At 36.8% G+C, this 18,539-nt stretch overlaps 1 protein-coding gene across 3 annotated transcripts in view; it reads left to right on the top strand.

The window, feature by feature from the left end:
* Positions 1-18,539, top strand: part of NTRK3 (neurotrophic receptor tyrosine kinase 3) — a 451,535-nt gene that overhangs the window by 91,496 nt on the left and 341,500 nt on the right. The gene's annotated exons all lie outside the window — the stretch shown is intronic.

Here is an 18,539-nt window from a genome sequence, read left to right as displayed (position 1 = left end):
GAGAAAATGAAAGCATAGTTTAGAAAAGGTAACTGGAGGTAGAGTTTAGAATCTGTGGACCCTCTGTTTCTGGCTCTAGCTTTAGTCCCCTAAATTCCATGGCCTGCCCAGACAAGCATCCTTTCCATCATTCCTTTTTCTAGACAGCTGTTTTTCTCTCGTTCTGGTCATCTATGAAAAGCAGTTTACATCTGCAATTCTTTAATTTAGTGGAGTTTCTTAGCAAATGTTGGCCTTTTCTACACCCACAAATTTGAATTTTCTTTCCTGGATAATCTACTTCCTGTTTTCAGCATTCTTGGAAATTCTTAGATAGAAAGTGGGCTTTGCCAAGTCTAGTCAAAGGCAAAATTGGGAAGAAGACTGAGTTTATCTTTGGCACTTCTCAGGCTTGATTCAGGTTCTCCATCATCCTTACTCTATCTTTGGTCTGGCATCCTTATGCTGTCTTCTGTCTCCATGACTAGCTATACTGAGAAAGGGAGGAAAAAGTTAGGATAATAGCCAATGGGATAGTGGGATATAGGGAGTTTTTTTTTTTTTTTTTTTTTAAGAATAGAGGAGAATCATGATTATATGTTGTTCTCAAGAAAGTAATTATTAGAAAGAAACTGAAAATTAGAAATGGGTAATAGTGGGGGTGGTCTGCTGGAGAAGACGGAAGGAAATGGGACAAAGGCATGTGCAGAAGGGTTAGCCTTGGTGAGAAGAGATAGCTCTTTATCAGACAAGTGACAATAAGGGATGCTATAAAGGGGTTGTGAGATGAGGAGAAAGGAGGAAGAGGAAACTCATAGTAAACATCCTCAGTTTTTCAGTAAAATATGAGGAAATGCCTTCAGCTAAGGAGGGTTTGCTGGGTGAGGCTTGAGGAGAGCTATTGAGGTTCAATAGCTACTGGGAAGTAAAACCAATAAAGGAGGAGTAAAAGGATTTTCTTGTGACATGTTACTATTAGGTAACAAATTCCCAATGGACTGTATTGGCTTGATTGTGTTTTTTGGCTCCATTCAGCTGCACATGAGCAAGAGTAGTAGATACAGATGGTGGGGAAAATGTATGGTTGTGTTTTAGTAAAATATGAGCAGTGGCAGCACAGAAGAACAAAGGATTCCAGAGGATATGATAGTTTAGAATTGAACTCCTTAATAAAGGAGGTTTGGAAGGAGGAGAAAATAGCTAGATCTTGGGAGACAAGAAGAGGAAAGGAATAAGCATTTTTGTGGCACCTACTATTCTATGCCAGGCACTGTGGGAAAGTACTGGAGGTCTCAGTGAAAATGTAGAATAGCTTTAGGAGGAACAAAGTACAGGGAAATTATAAAAGAGTATGATCAGACAAAGGAATTTCATAAATTTTGTTTTTAATCAAGGAAGTAGAATATTTATGATTGGTGGCAAGTTAAAGGGTATGATCATAGTGAAGGTAAAATGGAGGAGTTAGTCATTACAGTTGAATAAATTGAGCAACTGAGAAGTTAGAGTATTTGAGGAAATATCAAAACCATATTGTAAGACCAGAGTTGGGGTTGAAAAGGAGAAGTATACAGAACTTAATACAGAAAAGAGAGAACATGTCTTGGGAGCTTGTGGAATCTGGATTGGATTGTTTTATTAACTGCATATTTGTTACAAAGATTTTGTTTTCCTTTTCATTTAAATTAAAAGTAGCATGGGAGGGAGAAAATATATTTGTTAATTGAAAAAGAAAAGGAAATGGAAAAAAAGAAAACATGGATAGAATGAAAAAAGGAGAAATTACTGAATGATGGTGACAGAGGACCTATAAGTAATAATGGGGAGTTTCTCTTTAAAGCCAGTAAGTGGGTGTGTGATCTGAGGGAAAGTACAATCAATACTAGAAAGGATGGTCATGGACATTGTGACATCCTGGCTAGACAAACCACTATGAGAGATAACAATGGAAGGAACAAGAAAAGAAAAAGTCTAAAATGAAAGTAACTTTATCTCATTTTTTCCTTGGAACATCCTGATGAGATTGGTGCTGTTATTTTGCCTATTTTCTTCTTCTTCTTCTTTCTTCTTCTTCTTCTTCTTCTTCTTCTTCTTCTTCTTCTTTTTCTTCTTTTTTTTTTTTACTAATAGCTTTTTATTTTCAAAATACATGCAAAGATAGTTTTCAACATTCACCTTTGCAAAACATTGTGTCCCATTTTCTCCCTCCCTTTCTCTATCATTCTCCCCTAGAGAGCAATTAATCCAATATATTTTGAACATGGGCAATTCTTCTGTATTTATTATATATATATAATATATTCTATATTCTCTCTTTATATATATTTCTACATTTATCATGTTGCACAAGAAAAATCAGATTAAAAGAGAAAAAAATAAAGGAAGCAGCCAACAACACAAAAGTGAAAATGCTATATTGTGAGCCATACTCAGTTCTCATAGTCTTCTCTCTGGGTACAGATGGCTCTCTTCATCACAAGATCATCAAAACTGCCTTGAATTATCTCATTGGTTGAAAAGAGCCATGCCCATCAGAATTAATCATTGTATAATCTTGTTGTTGCCATGTACAGTGATCTCCTGGTTCTGCTCATGTCACTCAGTATATGTAGGTCTCTCCAAGGCTTTCAGAAATCATCCTGCTGATCATTTCTTACAGAATAATAATATTACATTTATATACTAAACCCTTTTCAGCCATTCCCCCACTGACAGGCATCCACTCAGTTTCCATTTCCTTGCCACTACAAAAAGTTGTCCATTTTCTAAAGAAGGAAAGTGATTTGCCTGTGTTTGTACAGCTAATGTGTCTGAGGCAGGATTTAAATTCAGGTCTTCCTGACTCCTAGTCTAATAACTCAATCCACTATGCTACCTAGATGGTGTTGGAGCTGAATGAAGACAGAATGAATGCCTCAAGTTTCTCCAAATAGAGAAGTCAGGAGGTGACTTTTGTTGCTCCTTGAATCATCACAAAAGAAACTTCCTAGCAAGGTGGCTCTGACTGCTCTAGAATATGCCCCAGGTTTGCTAGTTCCCAGCCAGGTATAAGTAGCTTTACTTAGTTTAAGGTCTGCCCTCCTGGCAGCATGAAATCTGGGAGCAAACTTTGGAAGTCGTGAGCTTAGTTTCATCAATAGCTAGCCAAGTGACCTTAAAGAAGTCACAAATCTCTACAGCTAATAATACCCCCACGTGGAGCTCAGAGTGTTGTGTTGACCCTCAGCCAAGATATTATATGTGAAAGTCCCTTGAAAATATAAAATGCTCTATTAAATGTGGAAATATGTTTAAAAGAATTGCACATGTTTAATCTATATTGTATTACTTGCTGTCTTGGGGAAGAGACAGTGGGAAGGGAGGGAAAAAATTAAAACACAAAGTTTTGTAAGACTGTATGTTGAAAACTATCTTTCTGTGTATTATGAAAATAAAAAGCTATTATCAAATTTTTTAAATAGAAAATTTGATATTTTAAAAAAGCAAACATGAAATACTCTACAAATGCAAGTCCTAAATATGTTATCATAAAGCCATTTTAGGATTATTTTTTTCAGGGGTTTGAAAGTTCTGGATTGTTGCATATTTTTGCAACAATTTATTGTATTTATGCTCTTGGGGCTCAGTGTGTGACATTGTGCAACTGAGTCTTCCTTGAACTATTGATTCTCTAGTAAAAGCACTGCATTTTTCTGTTTTTTGGGTGCTTTTTCCAAGAATCTGTTGTTCAGTCACTTCAGCTGTGTCTAACTTTTCATGACTCCATTTGGGGTTTTGTTGGCAAAAATGCTGGAGTGATTTGCCATTTCCTTCTCCAGGTCATGTTACAGATTAGGGAACAAGGATAAATGGGGTTAGGTGACTTGCCCAGGGTCACACAGCTTGGAAGTGTCTGAGGTCAAATTTGAACTCAGGACTTCCCGAGTCCAGGTCTGATGCTTTATCAACTATATCACCTACCTACCTTTTTCCAACAATGAGTAATGATACTTGTATTCCATGTAGTAGCCAGATGTGGACAATATATACTTCATATAAAGCTCCAATTCATTTTGTCTTTGTGTCTTCACTTTGGCACTGTGCCTTTCACATTGTGGGTGAGGAATAAATGCTTGCTGCTTGATTGTATGCAATATCTTATTGGATAGATAGCTTTGGAACCACAGAATGTCAGAGTTGGAATGCTTCTTGGAGATTGTGGGCTTTCATTCCACCAAGTTCCATTCCTCATTTCATAGATAAGGTCCAGACAAGTTAAATGATTTGTCCAAGATCACATAAGTAGCCAGGAAAAAGTGTTTTCCTTTTACAGGTAAGGAAACAACCTGAGCTGGGCAAAGTGACTCATCCAGAGGTAGATAGCTGTTTAATGGCAAATCAAGGACTAGAGTCTTGGTGAACTGCCTTCTGGTCTAGTATTACATCATCATACTGATACTTAACATCATGGAAGTATTATTTGTCCTTTTCCTCCTATAATTTAGGTGATATAAGTTTGGTGCCTTCCTGGGTCACTTTGCTTAATTTTTGATTGCCTTACCATCCTGACCTGTGGCTTCCAGTGAGCACAGGCGAGGGGGCAGACCTTGGTTCCACATTATCTATCTTTTCTATCTCGTGGGCTGCTAATGTTACGTGATATTGAGGCAGAAAAGCCCTGAGGAGCCATAGGCAGTCAGGTGGTACAAGCTCTATTTAGCAGGAGCCGGTGTTGAAAAGAGATCTCGCTAAAGGAGGCTCAATTATCAAGGGCAGGGGCTTACAGAAAGACAGTTTCTCCTTGTTCTGTGTCAGGGTCAAGAGCTTTGCAGGGCCCTAGTGAGTGCCTAGCTCTCAATTCCCAGACATCTTATAGCCCTTTGCTATGGAGCCCACCTATTTTGACATTTAGGGAGAAAGAGGACAGTCCTAATTCACATATTAAAGAATCACATAATAATGATCAAAAGGTTTCAAGCAGACAAGGATTTTTGAAAATCAGTAAGTCCAACCCCATATTTTAAAGATAAGAAAACGGAGGCACAAAAAATCCAGTTAACTTACTCAAGTTCACATGGCAAATAAGTGACAGAATTCAGATTTGAATTCGGATCGTCTAAGATTTCCCAGGGAGTGAGATTGAGAAAGCTAAATAACTATTAATAAGTACAGTTCATTTCTGTAATATTTTGTAGTTTACAAATGACTTTCATATCTTTTATCTCATTTTATCTTCATAATAATCAGGGGATATAGATAAGAGGGATTTGTGTCAGGAAATAGGCTCAGAGAAGGGAAAGGATTTGTTTAAGGCCACACAGTCTTTAAATGACAATGTTGAAATTCACACCAGAGGTTTAGATTCCAAGTCCAGTGCTCTTTCCACTGTGCTTCCATTGAACCATTGAATACAGATCCTTGGAAGGAACCTTAGAGATGACTTTCTTACATTACAAAACAATTGTGGCTCAGAGAGATTAAGTGACTTGCTTAAAATAACACAGCAAGTTCTAAGTAAATTTGTGTTCCCTAAACATGGTGTAATTTTTTTTTTTTTTTTGTATCATGTACTCCCTAATCTTTTCTCAGGCATACTAAACAACTTTTACTCCTGGGTGGGGACACTATACCTGACATTTATCAAAACATTACCTCACTAAGCATTAATCAGCATCATAATTTCTTTCATTGTGGATACCTCTCTTCTCACTCGCATCTAAAAGTCCTAGGTTAGTTTCCAGTGTATGTCTCTTTATCTTTTCCCTTTTACAATCTTGGGAAATGCTCAGCACTCAAAGATTTCTCAGTCCTCAGTTCTTTCCATGTCGACTGCCAATCTGTAGCAAAGAAGGATATACCTACTGCCAAGAGAGCTTGTGTGTGTAAAAAATACCCAACAACAACTGTGAGCTCCTTATTTATTGAGCAATAAAGAAAACAAATTAAGCCTTAGTAATTATATAGTCAGGCACGCTTTTAAATAAAGCTTAAGTAGTCAGAGTTCTATTTAGAATATTAATAATTTCATTTCCCAGATCCATTTCATGGCAGCGCTCTCTCTCTCTCTCTCTCTCTCTTGTCCTTTCTTTTTCCCTCCTCCCCTTCTCCTTGTCTCTCCTTTTTCTCTTTCCTCCCCCATCCATCCTCTTATCTCACTCTGGTTTGTGTGCTCTAAATTAACTGGTGGGCCAACCAAAGTTCTTTCTATTCCTAAGCTGGTTCTTGTCAGCCTTTAATGGGTGAGTTTCTTGTGATCAATTGAAGATTTCTCTGCACAAACCAGTGAACCAGTGTATGGCAACACCCATGTTAGGCTTAACAGTTATTATCAAAGGCCTTTATTAAATGCTTGAGTGGGCTGTGCTCAGGACTTTTTCTGTCTGGATGTGGGCTAGGTTCCTAATGACTATATGGAGAGACTCAGTCCCTCTACTCTGGACTCCTGGTTACATCATTTATTTCTGTTTTGTTGTTGCTGAGTGATGCAGGTCATGAAAAGACAGAATCATCTCAGGACAGACTGTTCTGAGTATCACAGTGGATTGTTTTCTAAGGGAAACAACATTTGATGTCCTGTTGGGTTCAGAGCAATTGTGTAAGCTTTTTGTGAAAAGTCCTTGGCTCCTATTCCTTTGTTTCCTTGTAGTTTGAGAAAGACTCTTTCAATCTTGGTTTAAATAAGATAATATTTATAAAGCACTTAGCCCAATGCCTGGAACACATTGGGTGTTTATTAAATGTTGATTTCCTCTTTCCCTCCCTCTTTCTCTCCCTCCTTAATTGTAAAAAGAGAAGAGGATTGGACTAGTGAATCCTTTCCATCTTTCAAATTCTATATTCTAGGATGTGATCTCTATCGTGAAGAAGTTTCAAATTTAGTAGCGTGTGGGCATATGTGTAGAGGGAATAGATGGGAATGGGAGGGTGCTACACACACATATACATATATAACACAACTAGATGAAAATAGAATGTGTGAAGCAATATGTAATTAGGAACTAAATTGTGTAGTAACACACAATTCCCCTAGTGCTATAGGAATTCAGATAACTTAAAGATTCTTACAGGCTGGCAATATGTCTTTTATTCTTGAAGAATGTCTTTTATTTTTCCTTGAAGGAAGTATCAGATTTCATTATTTAGAGAAAAAGGGCTTCTTAGTAGATTGGAGGCTTAGGAGAAGAAAGGAACAGCAATATAATTAAAAGTTCATGTCCATTATGAGTATAGTGATATAATTGGAAAGGTGACAAAGGGACTGGCTTAACTGTAGGGTTTATTCATCCCAAAAACATTATTAATTATCTAACATAATAGTAGTTGATCTCCCTATTGAGCTTTAAAGTTTATCAAGCTTTTTATACACATTTACTTTATTTGAGCCTCAAAACAGTTTTGTAAAGCAGATACTGTGGGTGTTATTATCTCCATTTTGCAGAGAAGAAAATTGAAGCTTAGAGAATGGAAGTGACTTTTCCAGTTTTGCATTGTTGATAAATTTTAGAGATCAAATTTGAATACAGGTCTTCCTGTTTTCCAGTGTAGTATTCTATTGTATTACACCTTCATGTTGGAGACTAATGGAAAATAAAGTTGGATAGATGAACTGCATTCATTTGATGCAGGGTTTTGAATGCCAGCTTTGATATGCTATGCAATATAAGCAGAGAAATGATGTATTTAGCAATTATTTGTAAGATATATGAGAGACAGGAACATCTAGTTATTATTAATACTTAGGCTTATGCTTAAAAATAACATTTCATGATAATTCTTATGTAATTTGATCCTAACTCGTTACAATAGCATAGGTCCCATTTGTCCTGTTATGTTATAATCAGTGTTGGGACAGAAGTTCTCTAGTTATTTGAATGGATATGGGTATCTTCGCCTTTATTTTGAAACCCTATTATATGTCTAGTAATACTAGCAACACCATTATTCTTTTAAATTCTAATTTGGGAATTAGGACCAATTAGGAAGCAGAGAGACTAGGTACAAGTGTATTGCTCTATCCTCATGAATTCAAAAGGGCTTGTTCTATAATGGTGGCAGTAGGAAAATAAGATGGTTTTGGATAGATATTATTGAGGAAAAATGGATGGAATTTGCTCAGTTATTTATTATAGAAGGCTAGGGCATTGAAGGAATAGGACAACTCCAACATTTTACATGTGCAAGACAATAAAAATGAGGAAACTGGGAAGAATGTTCGGGTATTTGTTTTGCCAGGGGGAGTGTCAAGCCCTCTCCACCATAGGCTTCATGTACCACTGCTGTACAAAGAGATAAAGATTGTCCCTTGTGTTGCTGGGGCTAGGGAGGGAGAGGAGTTAGGTTATGTGTCATTGGTAAGGAGTGCAACAGTGTTGAGAAACAGACAGGAGTACTCAAAACAGGAACTAGATTTAAATGGGATGAGATCTTGAGAAGAAAATAATAAACCAAACCAATCCACATAGAGCAGACAGTAAAAGAAGCAAGAAGGAAAACCAGAAAGCAGAAAACAGGAGACTGCTCTGAGATTCCTAGGGTCCTCTCTAGCCAAGTATTTTCTTCTATGACAAGTCACTTCAGGTTTTCTGTTGCTCAGTTTTTTCATCTGTACAATGGTAACAATTAGTACCATGTCTTACCCATTGTGAAAAGTAGATGATCTACTGAATGTAATAGAAATTTTAATGATGAACTAAAGTGAGCTGTGTGCTTTTATTATTCTTAAGGATGATTGGCAGTTAAGTAGTAGAATATATTGAACCCTTTAGTTGGAATTAAGAAGACCTGACTTAAAATCCTACCACAGGGGCAGCTAGGTGGCTCAGTGAAGAGAGCACCAATTCTGCAGTCAGGAGGACCTGAGTTCAAATGTGGCCTCAGGCACTTAACACTTCCCAGCCGTGTGGCCCTGGGCAAGTCACTTAACCCCAATTGCCTCAGCAAAAAAATAAAATAAAGGCATTTTACTAGCTCTGTGATGCCAGTCAAGTCACTTAACCTCTGTCTGCCTCAGTTTCCTCAACTATAAAATAGTGATAGTAATAGCATCTATCTTTAAGGGATTTTGTGAGAATTAAATGAGATAATATTTGTAAAGGATACAAATTTTTTATTAATATTAATATTTGTATTAAATAATATTTATATAGTGCCTGGCACATAGTAAGTCTCAAGGTTATGCATTAAGTAAAGAAGATGGCTGAACTGGAGTACTCTAGCTCCAAATCTGATGTTCCTTTTGACACATCACAACTAATAATGATTATTATTAATGTTATTGTACTTCCTCTGAAGTTTTAAAATAATGTAGAGATTCTCTTGTGTCTTTAAGGCAATGGCAGAGGAACTAAACTCTAGCAGTTCGACTAAACAAGAAAGGCTATGAAGATGGGTCTGATAAGGAATTGCATGTTTGTTGTATAAGGAAGGCCCTCCATCCCTTGCCCTTGATTCTCACTGAGGGATAGCACAAGTCTTATTACTTTAATTTTTAGATGAGGAAACTGGAGGGTATTGTGGAGTAAGTGATTTAAGGTTCCTTTCATCTGTTATCATGGAAGTCTCAGAGGTTGTAAGAGACTTCACCAGTCACACTGATAACAAATGGCATAGTCAGGGTTTTTACTCCAAAGTCCCTTTTCATTATACCATACTATAGGATTCATCTAAACTTTCAGGCACAGTTGCTTTCCTCACAAACTTCACTTTCATGTGTATCTTTTTCATTTGGTTTGGTCTGACCCCATCTTCATTGATAGGAATTATTACTTCTCTTGTGTTAATTACTAATTATTCACTCAGAGATAAGGTTTTTTTTTTTCCTTTCTTCATACAGAAATCAACCAATAGAGGAAGTCCCTCTAAAAGATTTACCCAGACCAAGATCTAATCAGTAAAGAATTTCCAAGTTTAAGCTATTAAGCATTCTTGCTCACTGTGTTTATATGGTGAGAAAGTGTTGATTCTCTATTTTGTTAGAGAAGTGATATGGAAACTGGTAAGTTTCTTTGACCAAGATTTGGGTGATCCAAATCATATGTCCCCAAACCTCATTGTAATATAGCCCAGCCTCTCACTGAAATACTCAATTTCTCACTAATTGCTAACCAATCAGTGCTCAACATCACTTACTCTTCCAAAAGCAAATACCTGTGAGCCTACCACCGTGAAAAATCTTTGGTCTAAGAGAGGTAGCCAAATGACCATTCTGTTAATAAACACATTGGCATTATTAATAAAATGATAAAATTCCCCAGAAATTATGCTTCTCCAGCTTGTTAAATAACACATCATGGTGATAATGTGTGGGAAATGAATGGATGGATCTTTGTTCTTGAAAAAGAGTTCTCTTCTACATCTTATGGCAAGTAGGCATAGGAAGTTGGGCTCTGCATAGGAAGATTAGATCTACAGTTGATGAGATGCTAAATAGATTTGTGTGTGCATGAACCTTTTATATTAAAGTTGTGTGACTAATTTCTGGCTTATAATTGGCCAGCTAGAGACAGGGACTCCCTATTTCCATTGGTCTGGACTATTTGGGGAGGCAAGGACAACACTTTGATTCTTTTTTGGGTCACTAGAAAATCATGAGAACAGAATGAATCGACCAGTCACATACTTACTAATCATAGATTGAAGAAGATTGTTGGCTTTTGCAGGAGCTTCAGGAGAACAAATGAGATTTTATCTATAAGGAACTTTGAGTTTTCAAAATAAAAGGTAACCAAAAATGATAAATTCCTTGACAATGAATTCATCTTTATGTAGCTTTTATTTCACCTCTATTTTCTAATCAGATTTACCAATGGTCAAATAATATCTCCCCAAACATAACTGTACCAAGTTGAAGTCTAACTGTGATGTTCAGTAAAGCCAGACTTTAATCCATTCTAAAACATGGAAATTAGATTTGTACTCTGACATTAGTGTTCTAAAGTAGTTCCCTGTAAAGACCTCATTATTGCTGGTATTAATGATGTGTATGTTCTCTACATAGAGTCCTTGTGACTGAGATGATTAATTCCAGGGTCCTGCTGTGGGTTTTGCAGAAGTGATGAATGTTGGCTTGTCATAAAATGTTCCTTTTTAGCCCCATTTGGCTTTTCTGCTCTGTATAGGTTCTCAGCCTTGTGGGATTGCTCTTTATCCCCAGGTTGGAGAATGGAATTGGATAGGCCATCAGCAACACAAGGAGACGATGGCCTTGAGAAAAGCTTTTGAATATTTAGTTGCTGTGGTGTGGAGAGGAATTGAGAAGAGCCCTTCAAGTTTAGATTCTAGAAATTTAACCTGAATTAGATTTGTCAGTTTCCCTTTAAATACTGGCAAAAGGCATTTTCCCCCTTTGGCCACCCTCATGATCTTCTCTATGTGAATGGATAGAAATATAGAAAATATAGGGAACCCTCCATCAAATGTTTGCTGGAGTATGTTTTTGAAACACTCTTACTTTACCTATAGTTTGCTTTCAAGAGTCCTGATAAGATCATGGATTTAGAGTGGAAAAAACGCTTAGAAAATTTTTTGCTTCTATCCTCTCATTTTATAAAAGTAGAAAGTAAGATTTAAGTAGAGAGGTTAGTGATTGGTCTAAGTTCACAATGTTAAGAAGCAAGGCAGGGATTTGAACTTGGGTCTTCGAATCCACACACACACACACACACACACACACACACATTCTTTTCATTTTGAGATTTTTGGGTCATCATTTGAGTCAGATGCACAACAATCCCAGATAAAACACTGAAAAATATATTTATAGAAAAAGAGTCACTTTCAACAACTTAAAATCAGGATTTTATTGGGCTTTTTTCTGTCTGAAATCCCTTGGGCATTCAGCACCATGGCTAGGGCCTGGACGACCTTTTTTTCCCCCTTGGGCAGCAAGAGGGGAACTAGTCCCCTGACGGGCTCTGATCTCTTTCTTTCCTCCCTCCATCTTCATTTTCTCTGCAGCTGCTGGCACCCAACCTGGGTTCTGTAAGCAAGCACTACTGTCATACATGTGTAACTGTGCACATCTGGCAAACAGGTGCTGTGCTATCCATTTGCCAATCCACTCAGCAGGAGCCAAATTTAAGCTGGAGAAATGTTGAGAAGAATAGCTGCTTCCCCCCTTAGACCTCCCATCCCCAGTTGAGGAGGGAGGAGGATTGTGATTTATGTATGACCTCTGGCTCCCACCCACAGATTCTGTGGTATCTAGCTTGGGGGATATACATAGGCAGTCTTCTTCCTCTCCCATCCTTGTGATTCCAAAGTGAGTTTAGCTGCCTGCTATGGTACAGAGGTGATGTGATCTTTCCTAGGGTGGAACTCTTTGTCTGCTAGTTTAATGTTGCTGTGCATATCCTCTCATTAAACCTATTCTGTTTTCTGTGGATAGTCTAAGGGAATGAGCATGGCTTTGTATAGGCTACTAATCCTTGAAAGGGAAGTAGTTTGAAGGAATGATTGTGTGGTTTGTGGGAATAGTATGGCTGAAGATAATTGGATTTTGATTGGGGGGGGGAGAGGTAGGGGAAGGAATTCCTATTTAAAGATTGCCATTCCTGAAATTCTTTTTTTTCTAGAAAAATCAATACTGTCTTTATCTGTAGGACAACATAGAACTTCTGGTCTGGATACATGCAGACAATATACTTATTTGTCTCATCCATATAATACTATCCAAAAGTCATTTTTTTTCTACACTTAGGCATATATTTTGGCTAAAGATCCAAAGTCAGGCTTATGTTTGTAGCATTAGCAAATCCATTAACTGTGCTTCTATTTGCATATCTATCCCCAAGGTTAGTAGCTTTGATGAGAAGCGTTATCACATAAAATCATTCCTTTAGCTTTACTAAACTGTCACATGCTTTCATTTACTAATGATTATACTGAAAGCACTAGTTCTTTCTTTGAAACAGCTTTGGGAATAAAAATATAAACAAGCACAATTTTCTAATTGTTCTTCTCTGTTCTAGTTGCTTTTATGCAACATGCAAATTGTCTTTCCAAACAAATTAATAGAATCTACTCCCTAAGGTCTTTTAGTCTGTCCTAGCTTTGATTTCCCTTTTGTCTCAATCTCCAAGAAATATGTGTCTATAAATAAACCACTTCCAATGACATCTCTATGTTTTGGGTTTTGACAGACCCTGGATTTCATTCTCAGATGTATGAGAATATGAGAAAGGTTCTGTGACTTTGTTAGCCCAGGGAGCTATTCTTGTGGGAAATATCTTCACAAATACAAATTCTAATTTATCAGTGGCTTACTAGATTAGGAGATGAAAGAGAGAGGATTGTCTATATGTATTTCTCAAATTTGTTTTCTGCATCTTATTGCTATAATGAGTGAAGAACAAATTTACAGAAGACAAAATTAAAAAAAAAAAAACAGTAAGAAAACCCCTAGTTTCTTGTCTACATATACACGATTGACCAAAGTTTAGACAACCAGCAGGGACTAAAGATTTTAATGAAAGGATGAAATTTGATCTTATAGGTATCAATGAGACTTGGCAAGGTGAAATGCATGCCTAGAATACAGTTCTGGAGGAATATACTTTATTTGAAAAAAAAAAAACCAATAAGATAGATAAAGAGGAGTGGAAATGAGGTACTAATATATTTTAAGAATGTTTATTCATGTGATAAAACATAGGAACTAAAGGGGAAAAGAGTGGCAGAAGAGCATTTAGGTAAGGTTCAAAAAAGGGAGAAGCAGAAGAGGTTTTGTCATTGAAGTATGCTACAAACCACCTGAACAGTAAAAGGAAATTGATGAAGAGTCTGGGAAAATAATCACAAAACTGGAATAGAAGTCCAATACAGTAATGACAGGGAGCTTCAGTTATTTAGACATCTGCTAGATCTCTCTGTCTCTGTCTCTTTCTCTCCCTTCCTCTCTCTCTCTTTCTGCCAAAAGCACAATATCTAATAATTGTTTTCACTTGCTTTAAAGTTAATTTCAACTTTTAAGAAATGGAAGGACCAATAAGGGGAAACAGAATTTTGGATTTGAGAGGAACTAGTTGATAGATTGAAAATGATGGTAATTTTGAAAGGACATAACCATCCCCTCCTTGAATTTGTGGCAGAGAAAGAGTAAAAATCTAGGCATAGTTTTCCACCCTAGAAAACTGGGGAAAGTAGATTTCAAAGGATTCAGAGGAAAGACATGGAGAATTCTATGGAATAAAATGCTATAGAAGGCATTCCAGGAGAAATGGGAAGTACCCAAGGATTAAATTCTAAAGGAAGACACAAAGGGAAACAATTCTAATGAGGGAAAAAAGAATGTTGTCAAAAGAGACAAATATGGTTGCAAAAGGAAATCGCCAAACAAGTTAGAGTTTAAAAAATGTGCAGAAGATTGAAGGAAGTGCAGGAAATGGAAGATAGATAGCAGATCAGATATAAAAAATGTTAGAATGCTTTAGCTCAGAAAGAGCTGAAGTTGTCAGAGAAAGCTAAGAACAACAAAAATTTTTCTTCCTAAGCTGTATTAGAAGAAAAAGGATCATCAAAGAAGGGATAGATGGGACCTCTATTTGGGGACAAGGGGATGATAATAAATAACAGTTGAGAGAAAGAAGAACTACTCAATTTATTTTGCTTCTTTTTTTTTTTTGCTGTCCTGAAAAATGCATTGAATCTGGGAAAACAAACAGAGTCAATGCGGATTTGATTCTCAAGATAAATAAATATATAGTAAGAAAGCTCTTATTTGCCCTTAATGAATTCAAATCACTTGGCCTAGATGAACTTCATCTTTAGTCAAAGTTGGGAGATGGAGTGTGAACAAAAAGGAGGATAGTGTCTGGATTGAAGAGTACTGTGGAAGTCATCACCATTCTCCAGTCACTTACAATTGTAATCTATGCATTATCTTTGACTTCTCACCCTTAAATCCAGACCTGGGTTCTAGGAAGATTAGGTTGATAATTGAGTTGAAGCTAGACTAAAATAAAAATACTTGATGCAGGGAGACCAAACTGAAGGCTATTGCAAGAGTTCAGTTGTGAGATGATGAAAGCCAGCTTGAGAATAATGCATATATAGGGAATATGCCATATATGAGAGATGTTACAAAGGTAGAAAATATAGGCTTTGGTAACTGGCTGAATATGGGGTTGAGAGTGAGGAGTCAAGAATGATACCTACTGCATGCCAGAGTAACTGCAAAGTTGGTGATATACTCCATAGTTAATAGGGAAGTTAGTAAGAGGAGAGGGTTTGTGGGGGAAAGAATGAATTCAGTTTTGGATATATTTATTAGCTTTAAGATGTCTATGAGAAATCTAAATAAAGTATGAGTCTAGAAATCAGGAAAGAATTTAGGGCTGGACAAATAAATTTGAAAATCATCGGCAAAGAGACAATAGTTGAAGCAACTTGATGACATCACCAAGTAAAACAGCAAAGAGGGAGAAGAGGAGATGACCCAGGACAGAATCTTGGATCCCATAGTTAATGGATATGACCTCAATGAATATATAGCAAAGGAGGCTGAGAAGGAATGGTTAGATAAGTTGTATGAAAATCAGAAAAATAGTGTCAATAAAACTTAAAGAAAAGAGTGATTGACAATGTTAAAGTCTTTAGAGAGTTCAAAAAGGAGAAGGATTGAAAAAAGACTATTAGATTTGGGATATAAATTATAGGATCATAGATTTAGAGGTGAAAAAGTTATGGATCCCTGAATCCAATTCCCTTATTCTCTAAATGAAGAAATTGGGGTACAGAAGGGTCAAGTGACCTTAGGCATTGAAAGCATGGACAGTTGATTTCTAGACCTTTGTAGCAGTCTTTTAAAGGTTTTGGAAAATGGGAGAGGCACAAAAAGACTAGGTAAGGCAAAACATTATCTAGATTTTCAAAAAACAGAAGTCAACAAACTATAAACATATGATTATGACTTCAAATTCCTGGAAAAATTCTAAATTGTAAAGAGGTGACTAGGACTAGTGAATCTAAAAAGGGAGGTAATGATTACAAAGAGCCATTATAATTTGACCAGGAATAGATTTTTGCCAGATTACGCTCATTTCCTTTTCACAGGGATACTGAATTGTAAAAGGTACAGTGGATAGAGTGCTGGGCTTGGAGTCAGGAAGAGTCTTTTCTTCATGAGTTCAAATGTTGACCTTAGACACTTACTAGATGTGTGATCCTGGTCAAGTCATTTTAACATTATTTGTCTCAATTTCCTCATCTGAAAATGAATTGGAGAAGGAAATGACAAATCTCTTTGGTGTCTTTGCTTGAAAACCTTAAATGGGGTCACAAAAAGTTAGATATGACAAAACAACAACAACAAAAAAAAAACCCTTGTAAATTCAAGGCACAATGTGTAGCTGTAGTTTATCTAAAATTTAGTGGAACATTCAGTTTCTCATACTATGCTAATAGAAATGAAGAGGCCATGAATAGTACTAATATTAGGACTCAGAAGTGGTTGAATGGTCACACACAGAGTAATTGCTAATGTTCAGTTTTAGTATGGAAGAATGTCCATAGTGATGGGCCCAGGGATCTGTACTTGACTTTGTACTGCTGACATTTGAATCAAGATTTGAATAAAGGCATGGTGATGGTCAGGTCATCATATTTTTAAATGATATAAAATAAGAAAGAGCTAATAGCTAAGAGGGACAGATCCAGGATCCAAAAAAGATTTTGAGAGGTAACAGAATTGTGTGGAATTTAAGAAGATAAATTAATAATAAATTCATATGATAAATAAGCTTTATCCAGCAAGGACAATTCCAAAGCTATTAATTTGGGTTCAGAAAATTCATTTCACAATTATAAGTTGGCTAGACAATAGTTTGTCTGAAAAAAAAAGTCTGGATGTTTTAGTGAACTGCAAGCTCAGTATGAGTCCGTAATGTGATCTTGGACTATATTGAGAGGAATAGCTTCTTGGAATCAGGGGTAATATTTCATCTGCACTCTGTCATAATCAGACCATATATAACATTCTGGGTACCACAGTTTAAGAAGGACATTGATATTCTGGAGAATGGACAGTAGCTGGGATATTGAAATTGCTTGAGTTCATGTCACATGAGGATCATTGAAGCAACTGAGGATGTTTGGTCTGGAGAAAAAGAGATTATGGGTCATCTCCCCTTCTCTCGTGCTAAGGTTTTCAAGAAGAATCTGTGGAATAACTGCTTGCCAGGTTTGTTATAGTAAGGGGCTCCTTTTGGCTGTGCATTAAGCCAGATGGTAGGGCAGCTAATTGTCATGGTGAATAGAGTGCCAGCCCTAGAGTCAGGAAGACTCATCTTTTTGAGTTCAAATCCAACCTCAGACATTTTTACTAGCTTGTGACTCTGGGCAAGTCATTTAACTCCATCTATGAACTGGAGAAGGAAATAGCAAATCACTGCAGTATCTTTGCCAAGAAAACCCCAATTGGGGAAACAGTTTACAACTGAAAAAAATATGTATTGGTTGTTTAGTAGGATCCTTTCCATGTCTTTCATTCTGTAATTCTAAGGTAGCTGGTGAAAGAAATAGACATGAAGTGAGTTTTTCAGTGTACAAAAGCATTTTGAACCCATATTCTTGATCTCCTAAGATCAGCATTCTGTCCACTACATTGCATTACCTTTCTCCCTTTGTATATTCTCAAATACTAAGGAAGAAAAGGGAAGACACTTTTTTTCTCAGGAATGTAGGTATGTGTGATGCTGCAAGTTTATTTTGAATTCAGAATTCTTGTCTGCTTCTTGGACTGAATCTGCATGAACCAGATCTGCCAAGTATCAGCAGGATTAGAAGAGTGGGGCTGGGAATGAGGTATATGGCACTTTCCATGGACAATGTATTTTTCAAGTGCTTTATGGAGTTGGGTAATAGAGGACAGCAGATAGTACATGATATAAATTACAGAAAACAGTGGTGCAATGGCATTGTTTGGTGAATAAATTAAAGCCCTGAGTCATGAGGCCAGTAACAGAGGGAGAAAAGAAGAAGCATAATTAAAAGGAGAAAAGAGATGTTTTCAGTTGACACTTGAAATGAGACAGAGATGGGGGTGGGAATGAGGGTTGGTGAGGCTGCCATTTCCAGAGGCAGGGGCTGAGGAGGAGGAAAAGGCTCAAGTGTTATTCTTTCTTGACTGAAGAAGCTAACAGAGAGAGGATAGACGTATCACAGAATGGGAAAAAAAATCTGGGAATAAGTCCACATTTATTTTGAAAATGTTGCCTTTTAGATTTGGATTTTGAAGGAACTGGGATGAGAATTTTATGGGATGAGGGAATGAGATGCTAAGGAAACAAGAACAATTGAAGCATGTTTGGACTTGAGTTAATGTCACCTACTCCAGCTGTCTCTGAAGGGCCAGACACTGAAAGTATCCCACTATTCATTATTTGTCTTGACCTTCTGTCTTGGGAGGTTTGATTTGCCTTTATTTATTTCAAACACAATTTTTATCTCACTATTTCTGAGGAATAAGCAAGCTATTTGAAGCATGAGACAGTTTAATGATGATATGTGCTGGCAGAGTTGGAACTCAGAATTTTGTCTTTAGTTATTCATGGTTCTTCCAGTCATAGTGATAGCTAATAAAGATTTGG

This window comes from Sarcophilus harrisii, chromosome 2, assembly GCF_902635505.1.
Source record: "Sarcophilus harrisii chromosome 2, mSarHar1.11, whole genome shotgun sequence".
Taxonomy (NCBI): Eukaryota; Metazoa; Chordata; class Mammalia; order Dasyuromorphia; family Dasyuridae; genus Sarcophilus; species Sarcophilus harrisii.
This window is presented reverse-complemented; position numbering and strand designations above follow the sequence as displayed.